We start from the raw sequence: 13,920 nt of genomic DNA on the forward strand, positions 1-13,920 counted from the left end.
CAACAGCCTCCTCTATGGTTCACCCTCAATAATCATCAATAAACTCCAATACATTCAGAACTCCGCTGCCCGTCTACTCACCCATTCCCGGACCCGTGACCACATCACCCCCGTCCTTTATAAGCGTCACTGGCTCCCCATCCCCCAGAGAATCCAGTACAAAATCCTCCTCTTGACCTACAGAGCCCTCCATAACCTGGCCCCATCCTACCTGACTGACTTCCTCTCCAGACACACTCCCATCCGCAACCTCCGCTCTGCTGGCGCCAACCTCCTGTGCCCCCCCCCCCCATCCAGACCAAATTCAGATCCTGGGGGGACAGGGCCTTCTCCATCGCTGCTCCCTTCTCTGGAACTCACTACCTCACACCATCAGAGACTCCTCCTCACTCACCACATTCAAAACATCACTCAAGACCTACCTGTTCAACACTGCATTTAACATTTAACCCACAGCATTTAACCCCTGACTATCTCTTCTCCTTCTCCTTCCTTTTGCTTTGATTATTTACCTATTTATTTTTGTCTTTTTGCACTTGTTTTTTGTGCTCTGTCAAAGCGCCTTTGGGCTTCTTGAAAAGCGCTAAATAAAATAAATGTATTATTATTATTATTATTATTATTATTATGTGTAACGTGGGTTCCGTTTGGTGTGATAGCTGGGGACTGACACAATCTGTCAATTTCCCGACCCGGATCTCAGTCAACGGAGCATCTTCTCTTCTGGATTTGGTTATGACAAACTTCCCTGAAAATGTCTGCTGCTCTTCTTCTGCTCCAATCGGCTCATCTGATCATGTGCTTGTCAAAGTGGACATCTCTCTGACCATTCTCAGAGAGACTCCTCAGCGTCGACGAGTCTGGCATTTCACTCAGGCCAACTGGCACGGTCTTCAAGCAGCCATCAATCATCTGGACTGGTCTCCCATCTCTACCGCCTCTGACATCAACTCATCCTGCGAATTCTTTCAAAGTAAATTGCTCTCTCTCATGCACAGATTTATCCCATCTCGTCTTCAGTTGTCATACCCTTCCTCCCGTCCATGGTACACGGAATCTTGTGGTGAGGCTGTTGCCCTGAAACAACTTGCTTTCGTCTCCTGGAAAGCAAATCCAACGGAAGGAAATCTCATTTCCTTTCACAAAGCCCGAAACAAGTGTGTGTCCACCCTCAGGAGAGCCAGGAAACAATATCTCACCGTTCTCAAGACCGAACTCTCTTATCTGTCTCCCTCTTCCAAATCCTGGTGGCATCTGGTCAAATCTGTTTCTGGTGTTTGTTCCCCCTCCGTCCCCTCCCTCACCTCAAACGGCTTAACGGCTGACTCCGCACGTGAAAAAGCTGAATGCCTCAACTCTGTGTTTGCCTCTAAATCTTGTGTCCCAAACCCATCCCTCTCTGTACCCACCGTACCCAGTCGTACCCAGCTGCTCCTGGACTCTGTGTCCTTTCCTCCTGACAAGGTGGAAAAGTTTCTGTCAACCCTCGACTCTGATTCTGCAACTGGTCCTGACGGCATCAGCCCACGGGTCCTAAAATCATGTGCTTCCGCTCTTTCACTCCCTCTTTCTGTTCTCTTCACCCTCTCTTTTGCTCAAGGTCATCTGCCATCTGCTTGGAAATCAGCCAACATCACCGCTTTGCACAAAAAAGGTGCAAATAACAGATCCCAGCAACTACAGACCAATCAGCCTTCTCCCAATTATCAGCAAAGTCATGGAATCCATCATTGCTTCAGATATGAAATCTTTCCTCTTCTCCAATGGCTTGATCTCTGATCATCAATTTGGTTTCAGACCTGGTCACTCTACTCTGGACATGCTGCTTCTGCTTTCTCAACAATGGATGGAGGTCCTCAACGCCAAACAGGAAATTAGAGCCGTCTCCCTTGACATTTCACGTGCCTTCGATACGGTCTGGCACCCTGCTCTGCTCACCAAACTCTCCTCCTTTGGTATCCATGGAAATCTCCATGCATGGCTGGCGGACTTCCTCTCTGGTCGTAGTCAACGTGTGGCCCTGAATGGGTTTCTCTCATCTCCTCTACCTGTTCAGGCTGGAGTTCCCCAAGGTAGTGATCTGGGCCCTGTGCTTTTTCTGGTCTTCATCAATGATCTCTCTGACTCTCTTGAAAATCCTCTCTATCTCTTTGCTGACGACTCTACTCTCTGTCGCTCCATTCCTCATCCCTCAGATCGGCAGTCTGCAGCCTCCTCACTCTCTGCAGACCTGGACAAAATCACAGACTGGGCAAACAAATGGAACATGTCTTTCAATCCTGATAAATCTCACACTCTTACGATGTCTCTCCGAAAAGACAGACTGGAAAACCCTCCCATCCACTTTCTGAATAATCCTCTCCAAGAAGTTCTGTCACTCAAGCTTTTGGGTCTCACTATTTGCCATGATCTTTCCTGGGAAAACCACATTTCAAATCTGGCCTCCAAAGCCAGTCGCCGACTGGGCATCCTCCGTCGTGCGAAGTCCTTCCTTGGCACACCTGAGCTCCTCACCACATACAAGGCTTTCATCCGCAGCTCTATGGAATACTGCTCTCCCCTCTGGTCTGGTGCTCCTGCCTCACACCTAGCCCGTCTTCACGCTGTTGAAACCAAAGCGTTCAGAATCATTGGAATCTCCCGTGATGAAGCTAACTCCAAGGGCCTTTCACTCACTCACCGCAGGCAGGTTGGTGGTCTTTCCGTCTTCTACCGACTCCTCTCTGGCCTTGCCCCCCCCAGCCCTCTCTGGGCTCTGTCCCCAAAATATTCCTACAGGTCGCACAAGATCTGACTGCAACCCTCTTATGGTTAAACTGCCAAAATCAAGACTTTCTGCTCACCTTCACTCCTTCATTCCTCTTTTCTCCCACCTCTGGAACAAACTCCCTCACTCTCTTCAATCCCACTCCACCCTCCAGGTCTTTAAAACAGCTGTTCACCACCATCTCTTATCCTCCCCCATCCAAAACCTTGATCTTTTCTACCCCTGCTAATTTCGGTCCCCTTGTGTTTTATACTTCTCCCACCCCCCCCCCCCCCACCCTTCCCACGCCTCCTGCCCCCAATCCCTCTCCCTCCCACACTTCTCCCTGCTCTCAAATGTTGTGGTTGTGTGCTTCCCCTTCTCTCCCCACATCTTGTCTTCCGCTCCCTCTTTTTGTATATGTTGTTTGTCTGGTTGATTTGTTTGTGAAATAAATGTTAGCTCTTTCACGAGCCTCGATTCAGTATACAAAAAAAAGCAAAGAAAAAAAAAAAGCAAAGCAGTCACTCGCTGGCAGATAACCACCCGTTTACGGATGACAACAGAACTTGTTTTTGTGTCCGTGTCCTCCGGTGTTGCATTATGCACGAATCCAGCGAAGTGCACTCTCGTTTTCATTTTGGTGAAAACGAAGCATGCAGGAGGTCTGTGCTTCAAACTCGGATACTCCAATATATACAGAACAACATAATACAGCATACTTACTGTTTCCTGAAACTTTATTTTTCCTCTCATATATATATATATATATATATATATATATATATATATATATATATATATATATATATATGTATATATATATATATATATATATATATATATATATATATATATATATATATATAAAAAAAAAATATATATATATATATATATATATATATATATAAAATATATATATATATATATATATTGTATTGTAGCCATGCATATATATATATATATATATATATATATATATATACATATATACAAACATACATACATACATACATATAAAATATTATTTCAAAGGGCCGGACCTCTGTCCATGAAGAGATGGAGAAGTTGTTGTTTGTGTGGTTGACGGAGAAGCAGCTCGCAGGAGATACCGTGACCGAGAGCATCATCTGTGAGAAGGCACGAGACATTTACGGGGATTTGGTGCAGCAGACGGCGGGAACATCAATGGACGAGGCATCGGAATATATATATATATATATACAGTATATATGTATATATATATATATATATATTTATATATATGTATGTATATATATATATATATATATATATATATATATATATATATATATATATATGTATATATATATATATATATATATATATATATATATATTGTTGCGGATATGGGATTTGGCCTCCATCCATATCCGCTTGTAAATATTCCCCTATTTCCCCAATACTCCCCAACTATCCCCAATCCCCCATTCCCTAGTCCCATTGTCTGTAAACAACACTCTGTAGCCCCGACCTTCCCCTTTTTCCCCCATTAAATGTCGTGCCCAGGTTCACCGCATCTCACGTAGACAACTATAGGACATCTTGCTAGTTATTCTTAGTCTATGTCAGTTAAGGACTCGTTTCCATTAATTCTGACTCTTCGTTGCACCAGAATGTGATTGTATGGCACCAGTAGTAAGTTTAGGACCTCCCAATACCTCCCCACAACCTCATCTCCGCATCCTCCCATCATCTCATGGAACTACAACAACAACAACAACTACAACCACAGCGGGGGCGGCGCGGCGGCGGTGCGGGGAGTGGGCGTCCTCACTCCGGCTTGGTTAGCCGCCATTGCCCATGTGCTCCGACGGGGTTACCACGAAGGGGCTGACTGTCAGCTCCTCGTCAAGGGCGGAGCCCGGTAACCCCCCCGCACCCAATAAGAAGCGGCGGGCCGATTCCATCTGGGGCGGAGCTAACGAGCCGAGGGCGTGTGACTCCCCGCTGGATATACGCAGCCACTTACCGGACGTGACGAGAGATTCGCCTCAGCTTACAGAGAAAAGGACGCCACCTCCAGCGCGACGATACCTCCCCGCATCTCTGGACCGGACCGGGTCGATTCTGCCCCTGAGCCAAGGTGCACCTTGAGCCATCGACTACCTGCCCCTCCTTGCCATCAATCCCTGTGTGAGTCAGTCTTGTCCCGTTTATCTGTGGTCTGTCGGGGCTAAGATAAGACCGTGTTTAAGTGCCCACCTTTCTATGCTGTACCTCTTGTCAGTGTAATCTAAACGTTCTGCAAACCCATATTATAACCTCCTCCGGAGGTCTTGAGAACTGTACCCCTGGTGTCGTGTCATTTAACCCAGCCGTTGTGTCCTTTCCTTCATTGATTTAGCATAGCGCGACTTAGTCAACGTTCGAGTGTAATCGGGTAACTTGTGCGAACACGGCGGCCATTCCGCTCGGCCCAGCATAACATCTCAATAAGTCGTGTCCATAACAATTGGTTGTCAGGAGTTGGATTCGGACCTGGGACTAAATTTGTTAGGCCCAAATTTTGGAACACCAATTGTACTATTAGAGTAACAATTGGTGTCGGGAAGTGGGATCGGTCCCGGAGCGCGTTTCACGCGCTCGAAATTATAACGGCGAAATTTAATTGTGTTTTACAAAAAAAAATAAAAACCCGAATTTTGAAAGTCGCGCTATGGCAGACCAAGACGGCTGGGTTCCGGTAGAGGAGAGTGAGGCAGGGTCGATCCAGGACCAAAATGAGGGACATGAGGAGAGCGAAGCAGTGAGGGTGGCAGGGTCGCAAAATAGCGTCGTCGCGCACGAGGTTACGGGCGCGCAAAATGGCGCCTCGCACATGGCCACGGCGTCCACGCCCGCGACCGTAGTAGCGCCGCTGGTAGATTTGAACCTTTTTTTTATACAAATGAAGGCCCTTATGGACAAGAATAGCGAAGAAATGGAAAGCAGAATGATGGGGGTAATGGGAAACCAAATGGGGGTAATGGGGAACCGGATGGATGCTCAGAGTGAGCGATTGGAGGGCCAAATGGGGGTAATGGGAAACCAAATGGGGGTAATGGGGAACCGGATGGTAGCTCAGGGTGAGCGATTGGAGGGCCAAATGGGGGTAATGAGGGACGAAGCGAGGGGTACCGGTGAGGGATTAGACAAGAAATTAGAGGGGTTAGACAATGGGATAGAAGGGGTGAAACATGGGTTAATGGGGGTGGAAAATAGAATGGCTGCCCAGGAGAATCAGATAGAGGGAGTGAAAAATGGGTTAGAGGGGTTAGAAAACAGGATGGAAGGCAAATTGAGGGACATGAGGGACCAAGCGGAAAGGGAAGTTAAACAAATGGGGCAGCAGATAGAGGGGGTCAGAATGGGGGTAGAAACTAAACTGGATGCTCACAGGGAGGAAATGGAGCAGATGATGGTGGCATCTGGGCAGGAGATGCAAGTGATGGGAGAAGAGATCAGAAGAGGTGTGAGTGAGGAGGTCGGAGGAGTGCGCGAGGAGGTGAGGCACTGTAAGGAGCGCATGGAGAAGGAGGTGAGAAAGGGGACTGTAAAATTGCAAGGGGGTATAGAGGAGTTGACGCTGGGAGTAGAACAACTGACAGTGGGACAAAAGGAGTTGGGGGACCAGGTAAAGAAGAACACAGCGGTAATAGAGGGTTTAAAATCGACACAGAAGGAGATGAAAAAGGACGTAGGGGTAATTAAAAAAGAGTGTCAGACGGTACATGAGGACCTGACGAGGAAAATGAACAAAGTGGTAGAGGTGATGGAGGTTAAAGAGCGGGAGGTGCGGGAGCACATAGAAAAAAATTAAGTGGAGTTAGAGGAAGAACTTAAAGGGGCGCACGAGAAGATGAAGGAGGTGAAGCAGAAATTAGAAGAAGTGGAAGAAGGGGTGAGCGAAATTAAGAAGCGACGGAGAGGGGATAAGAAAGAGATAAAAGAGGAAATAAAAGAATTGGTCCAAAGTCTGTGTTTGGATCGTGATGATGTGCTCATTAACCGGATGAGGGATTCGCAGGTGATGGAGGAGAAGCGAAGAGGAAGAGGACCCGGTGTAAGTGGTGACCAATATGGTCGTGCGTATGATGCGCCAGGGGATTTAAGAAGCTTGGGGGTCGAGATGGACCCAGGTGTTCATGAGAGGCCGTTGGTGAAGTGTGCGACAGGTCTGGTGTGCGAAAAAGGAGGTGTGCGAGAAAGTCCGACTCTGGGGTGTGTGAGGAAAAAGTGCGTGCCAAGGAGTGAGGGTGCTGGCGAGAGTGAGTCGGTCGTAGCGCGTGTGCGAGGGAGCACATGGAAGCGCGGTGTGGTAAGCGTTACAGAGGGTGTGACGGGAGAGTGTGCGCAAGAGTGTGCGCGAGAAAGGTGTGTAACGGACAGGTGCATGAGGAAAGAGTGCGCTGTCGGGAGTAAGGGTGAGTGCGTTGTCAAGAGTGGAGGTGAGAGTAGTAAGAGTGACAAGGAGCGTGAGTTGGTTGTGACAGGTGAGCGAGGATGTACACCTGGAATGGAAGGATGCACACCTGGAATGGTAGAGCGTGAGTGGGAATGCACGCTGGAATTGGTCGTGAGGCACGTGGTTGGGTGTGCGAGTGAGGGCACACCTGTGATTGTCACAGAGGAGGTGACCGAGGAAGGGGCGCGAAGAGGTGTGTTGGTGAGGTGTGCGAGCGACGAATGTGTGCCAAAGTGTTCGGTGGTCAGGTGTGTGACCAAGGCTGGGAGTGGAATGAGTGTACCTGGGTGTGTTAGAGAAGGTACGACGAGGAGCATGGAAACGGCTGCATGTATGAGCAAGAAAGGGGTAGCGTATGCTTGTAAGCATGCAGGTGAAGCATCGACGGTAACCGGGTTAGAGGTTAGAACGACTTATAGCCGAATCGGGCCCTCGGTGCGTGCCGTGCTTCGCGTGCCGCGAGAACCAGCGGGGATCCGAGCCACGGCGGGTTCGAAAGGACCGCCGTGCGCGATCCACGCTGGGCCTCGCTTTGAACGGCCGCGTCTGTGCTCCACTAAGCGGAGCGGGCAGCCCGATAGGAAGGATCGTCATGGCGACCACTTTTTGTTGAGGCATTCCAGCAGGTCGAGATCGGGCCATGGGATGGCTCCGTGCCGAGATGGTGCGTGGGACCTCGGCCCGGGTAAACCTCCTTCCCTGCACCGAATGCGGGACGTATCCAGCCGCTGGCACCACACAACCCGCATTCATTGCTCGGCTTTACGAAGCCGGGTTTGGACAGGAATTGGCGCACCGAGAGGCATTAGTGAGTAGACTGTGTGATGAGGTTAGTGTTTTGGCCCCAAAATTAGAAAAAAAACAAAATTTGATGATTGGCAAAGGATTGGCAGTAATGATTGGCAGATGATGAGTAGCGATTGGCAAAATTTTTGATTTGTTGAAATTTGATGTGCAAAATTGGTAGTGGGAGATGCCCGATGTGGTGGGATGGCAACTCTGTCATCCCTCACAAACGTGGGGCAAATGCGCAATAGTTTATGGGGTTGGTTGATGGCAGTGAAAACTAGCCTGGGTGGGTTAGGTTATATTGTAGGGATCTAGCGAAGATGACATTAGTAGGCCATGGGGCATAGGGATAAAATGTGCTCAATTTGACAATTTCATGCAACAACGCAGGGGATTACTTAAAATTGCTATAGATGGGTTGGGGATGTGCTCCTGAACAAGAAACACCATGTCCCCAGACACCAGGGGTGCTCATTAATTTTTAACGCGCACTTGATGAAAATGCAAGTAAATATATATTCATCAACTATACGTTACTGCATTTTATTTTATTTCTGGATAGTTTGAGGAGTAAAATGAAAAAAATTGATTGTGATATTGTTTCTAGACCTCATTTTCACTAAAATACACCAATAAACATGATATTTTTGTATCTAGATAGTCATAGCGATAAGTTGAAAATGAATCCAATCTGAAAATATGGTCCGCCGCAGCTGAAACACATGTTGTGCCGCAAATAAATCATTTTTGATGATGTATAGTTGATTTATTTGTAGTTCTTGTGTAGTTCTTGGCAAGCTAAACTAGCAAAGCTTGCCAGGTTTACTCAAAAATCTTGTGTAGTTCTTGTAGCAGCCATGATGGTACTGAAGCTCCCTGGCAACCAAGTCCTCCCCTTCTATTTGATGCAGCATTTGTACATCCTCTTTTGCTTTTGCAGCCTTTAGAAGTTGACCTCCACTGATGAGTTCACATTTTACTAGCCTTACCATTGACCTCTTTCCTGAGATGTGACTGCGCTTGTATTGGTTGCTATGGCAGAAAATGCACTCTTCAGGAAACATATGTCGCCTGCTCCAATCTCTTTGGCTGCTGTTTGCATCTGAGGAACGCAACATTCTCTTTCTGCTGGGCTCTCCACTGCTTTCACTAACTACAACTGGACCATCGTCAAGTTCGTTCATGTCTGTCCCGGCATCTGCATTAAACAGAAGGAAGAAACAAATTTTGAGTGATTAGAATTTAACTTTTTTTCAACAAATATGAAACATGTATTTATTTTCTTCCTACCTACCAACCATTGAATTATTGTCTAAACATAAATATACACAATTGTTTTCATTTTTTTTCTTCCAGTTACTTGTATACCCAATTTTTTCTGACAATATATTTTAAAAAATATATAATACAACAATTATATTTTTGTTTGGCCTTTAGGATATCATGGGATGGAACGTGCAATTTGATGCAACAATAAAAACTTGTGCCATCTCACGTTGGTATTTGCCCCAAATAAAGCCGGCAGCATCATCCATGCATTGACAAAATAGCGGTCACACTCAAAGTAACTGTGCAAGTAAACATTTGCACCTTAAAAGTATACATGCACACTGTGCACAAAAAATTGTCGATAGCTCCGCCGTCTTCCAGGATTTTTTGAGAAACTGTTTAGAACAAAGTCCACATGTTATTTTTTTAAATTGTCGATAGCTCCGACGTCTTCAAGGATTTCTCGGGAACTGTTAAAAACAAAGTGGGGTTTTTTTTCCGCCACCAAGACGGCAAAGTGTTTTTTCATATCTAATGTATTTCATTGATATTCAGTTGTTGTTTTTCTACTCAGAGATCAGTGAGTAAATTTTCTTTTTTGCCTCAATAGTAGGTGACGTTTTTTTTCTTCAAAAAACTTCCATGTCCCCCCCCCCCCCCCCCCAAGAATCTATTGGTGCATCCCTTGTTATACATTTGTACACGCTTTGCTAGTAAAAATATTAATGACCATGACCACCGCGCAAAAAAACAACAACAAAACAAAAATACAAAATAAAAATAAACTCAACATGTGTTTATTGTTTATAATTATAGAGTTTAAAATTTTGCAAACATCTGTCTTTTTTAGTAACAAATATCAAATCATGGTTTTTTAAACAACTTCTCCGACAAGGTAAACATACTTTTTATTACCATCATTTACAGGACAGTAAGAAGTACCTACCGTACAATTTAGTAAAAATGTGTAGTCTACATGTACAAAATTATTTCTTAATTCTTTGTGGATCCTAAAAACTGTAATGAGGTGTGACATGAGCCTGATGACATAAACCACAATATCCCCACATATCATGATACTATTACTAAAGTAAAAGAGCATGCTTGCAATAGTACGATTTGTATTATAAATTGTAGTCTTGAAATAGATAAACAAAATCATAAAATGTACATTTCATCATGCATGACTTGCTGAGTCTGCTGTACATTTGTCAATTGAATTTGAAGATACTACTCTTCTAAGGCCAACTCCAAATCTTCCGGAACTTGTTACTAACTTGCTTGAATCAAGCATGATGATTTATTTGATCATGATATATGGCAATGTAATGTGAATTCTATCATCACGATCAGATTCTATCATCATGATCATGTCTATGTTTGCAGAACAATTGAAACTTTTGGCTAAACTTAAAGCTTACTAAAAAAATTACTACATAATCATATTAACTTACCATGAGATGTAGATGTTTCGGTCTTTTTCTCCTTCAGCCTGTTCACTTTACTGATGTCACAAAAGCGACGTGAACAATCATAATGGTAGCCAATGTTGGGATTTTCTGGTTTGGCTTCAATGCAGGATTGTGTATCGGCAAAATCAAGCCCCAGCTTTACCGCACAGTCGGCCAGTAAATCGCGTTCTTTACAGTCATAGAGCAACCATTTACTCGCAAATTCAACAAAGCGGGCCCAGTTTTTATCATTGAATTGAATGAAATTGCTTTTAGTTTTATGGACAACATGCATCACGCAAAATTTGGACGAAAATTGAACAGGTTTTCCTGTCACTGCCGAAGCAATGGGCGTCGCCATCTTGGTTTGTCAGCTACCGAACGGAGCTTAGTATGAGCTGCGTGATTGGCCAATTACGGCACCTGACGTATCTGGAGCGCTCATTCGCTGAATTTATCACGTGAACAACCTTGTCCGCGAATTTTAAACCTGATTTTTTTATCGAAATTCTTTCTTTATTTGTATTTTAATGTGCAGGTATATTTATTGGGGACATTATTATATCGAATGGAACGAATATTTTGCTGATTTTCATGAATAAATCAAGTAATCCCCATTCCTGTTGCACGAAAAAGTGGATTTTAATGGTATGCCCCATGGCCTATAGGTGACGTTAAGGTTAGTTAGTGACTGATACCTGTAGTGGGGACGCAGGTAGATTAGTGTGGATTATAATGACGTGGGAGCGCAATAGTTTAAAGGGACGACTGGGAAGCGCAAGTTTCAGAGGGGAGTAGTTAGCTGAGATGATGCCGTGTGTGTGAGGATTGAACAGGTGTGATTGAACAGGTGTGATTGCACAGGTGTGCAACTGGACAGGTGTGTGGAGCAGTGTGTGAGTAGTGAGTGTTGTGGATCAGCGCGAATGCGCTTGGGGAGAGAAGGGTGCAGGCGGCACCAAGAGTGAGAGCACAGGTGTGCAAGTACAGGTGTGTGGAGAGAGTTGGAGTAAGTGGTACGGAGTGGTGTGCATGGTGCGAAGGTGTGAATGGGGGAAGAGTGGACCCCCATCACGAGTACCCGGGGCGGGTAGTGTAAGTGTTAGGTAGAGGGTATAGGTAAATTGTGGTTGGATATTGGCATTTGTGGTGCGGTTGCAGAATGGTATTGTGGATGGGTGCATTAGTGTGGTGGAAATGGCTGGGCGTGTAGCCTGTTAGTGTGTGTAGTTGGTTGGGCACTCCACCACTGTGAGGATGTCGGCCAGGTGAGGCCGCAGGTGGGCTCTGGGAGCCGTTAGTGTCAGTGGGGCCCGAGGATCCGGAGGACGGACCCGGGTAGCCCAGTGCCAGAGAGGGCACCGAGTGGGGAGAGCGCCAGAGGGCCTTCCCCAGGTAGTTAGGTTAGGGTAAGGAGCAGGTAAGCTCGGAGGCAACTGCAGTGGTGGAGGTGTGCAGGTGGGTAGACCTGCTGGGAGAGCTACACGTCGCAGCCCAGAAATTGTGCGAAGCACCGGGAGATGAATCGGGGGAGTGAGACCCCAAATTGAAAAGCACCACAGTTTGGTCAATGGGAATTGGTTTTTAGAACCCATAGTGTAAGAGGGCCAATGGTTTGGCAGGAGAAAGACCCCGGGTAGTGTAAAGTTGTTAAAGTCATTTAGGAAATAGTTAGGATTGATGAACCTGTCGCACCATACGCAGCCACTTACCTGTGGTGATGATGACTCCACACCTGTGTTCCTTTGTTCTGTGTTGCAGGAAGTGAGAATTGCTGTTGGATTTGTGAGACGCATCACGACGTGGATGAGACATTGGGGTGATTCCATCTCTCCCTCCTTAGGAGGGACTGATGATGAATTGGTGATGGCAAATTATGATGTTGAGTTGGAGATGGCAAATTTTGATGAGAGTTGAAAATGGCAAATTTGATTGGTTAGGAGGGAGAGAAGACGAATTTGGTTTATGGGAGGAATGGGGAAGACAGTAGGGACGTTTGTTGATTTGTAAAGTAGATGTTTATGGGTAGTGTTGTGTTTTGTGGATACAGTAAGGGGTAAGGGAGGGGCAATGTAGGTTACCTGGTGGGGGGGGGGGGGGGGGCGTACGGTAGGAACGTACCTGTCTCACCTGGTTCCCATGTGCCCCTAGTGTGCATTACCTAATGTTGCGTGCACTTTTGCGCCCTTACCACCTTACTCACTTGTCTTCTTCTTTTGTCTCCCACCTCCGAGGATCTGGCTTTGGGGCAGAGAGAGAGGAGAGAGAGGTGCTGGCTCCGCAGTTGTGGGCCTGCACTTTCGCTGCTTGCTGCCGGGATCGATACACCATATGGACCGCAATTTTTGTGGCCGCCCACCATGGACCGCAGTTCTCTTGCGGGCAAGCACCACCCGTGGATGGACCTATGGGTCAACGTGGCACCTATGCCATACAGGTGAACCACTTTTAGTTGGCCCCTGACGGCCACAATACAGAAATGGACGCGGTTGGCGCCTTTCTTTATTTTTAAAGAAGCAAGAAGGCCAAGTGCACCACATGAAGGCAAGACCAGCGGCAGAACATCGGCCGGCTGCGACACCACCGGTGACGTTGAACATTTTATTGGTGCACCGGATGGTGCTGACTGTGTTATGGGGTGGTGCTTTTGGTGCTTGGATGGGGTGCTCTGCACATTATTAAAGGCCGTAAGGCCACAGAGCACTCGTGGGTTGGTGTATCGATGCTGGCATGCGTGCTCTCTCTATGCATAACATCTGCATGTGTTCCTCCAAAAACAGGTCCTGGATCGTAGTGTAAATATCAGTGTAGTCTTGTGTAAATAATGCTCCCTACCGGCTGTATGTTTAGTTTGAGAATTCTTTCCGCGATTCGGTTATCCTGTGGGTGTGTTTCTGCGAGGAGAAGGGTGCAACGTCGCAGGGGGACATATTTACTCATTTGTGAACATCAGTAAAACTGTCGCACTCAGGGTAGAGTTAATAGTAGAGGGAACTACATCTGAGTGCCACACTAACGTAGGTAAAGATTTATCGGGTCGGGACGCCCCGAGGTAGAGAAGGGTGCAATGTTGTGGATATGGGATTTGGCCTCCATCCATATCCGCTTGTGAATATTCCCCTATTTCCCCAATACTCCCCAACTATCCCCAATCCCCCATTCCCTAGTCCCATTGTCTGTAAACAACACTCTGTAGC

The sequence above is a fragment of the Myxine glutinosa genome, chromosome 1, assembly GCF_964187855.1.
Source record: "Myxine glutinosa chromosome 1, kmMyxGlut1.1, whole genome shotgun sequence".
In the NCBI taxonomy this organism is placed as follows: Eukaryota; Metazoa; Chordata; class Myxini; order Myxiniformes; family Myxinidae; genus Myxine; species Myxine glutinosa.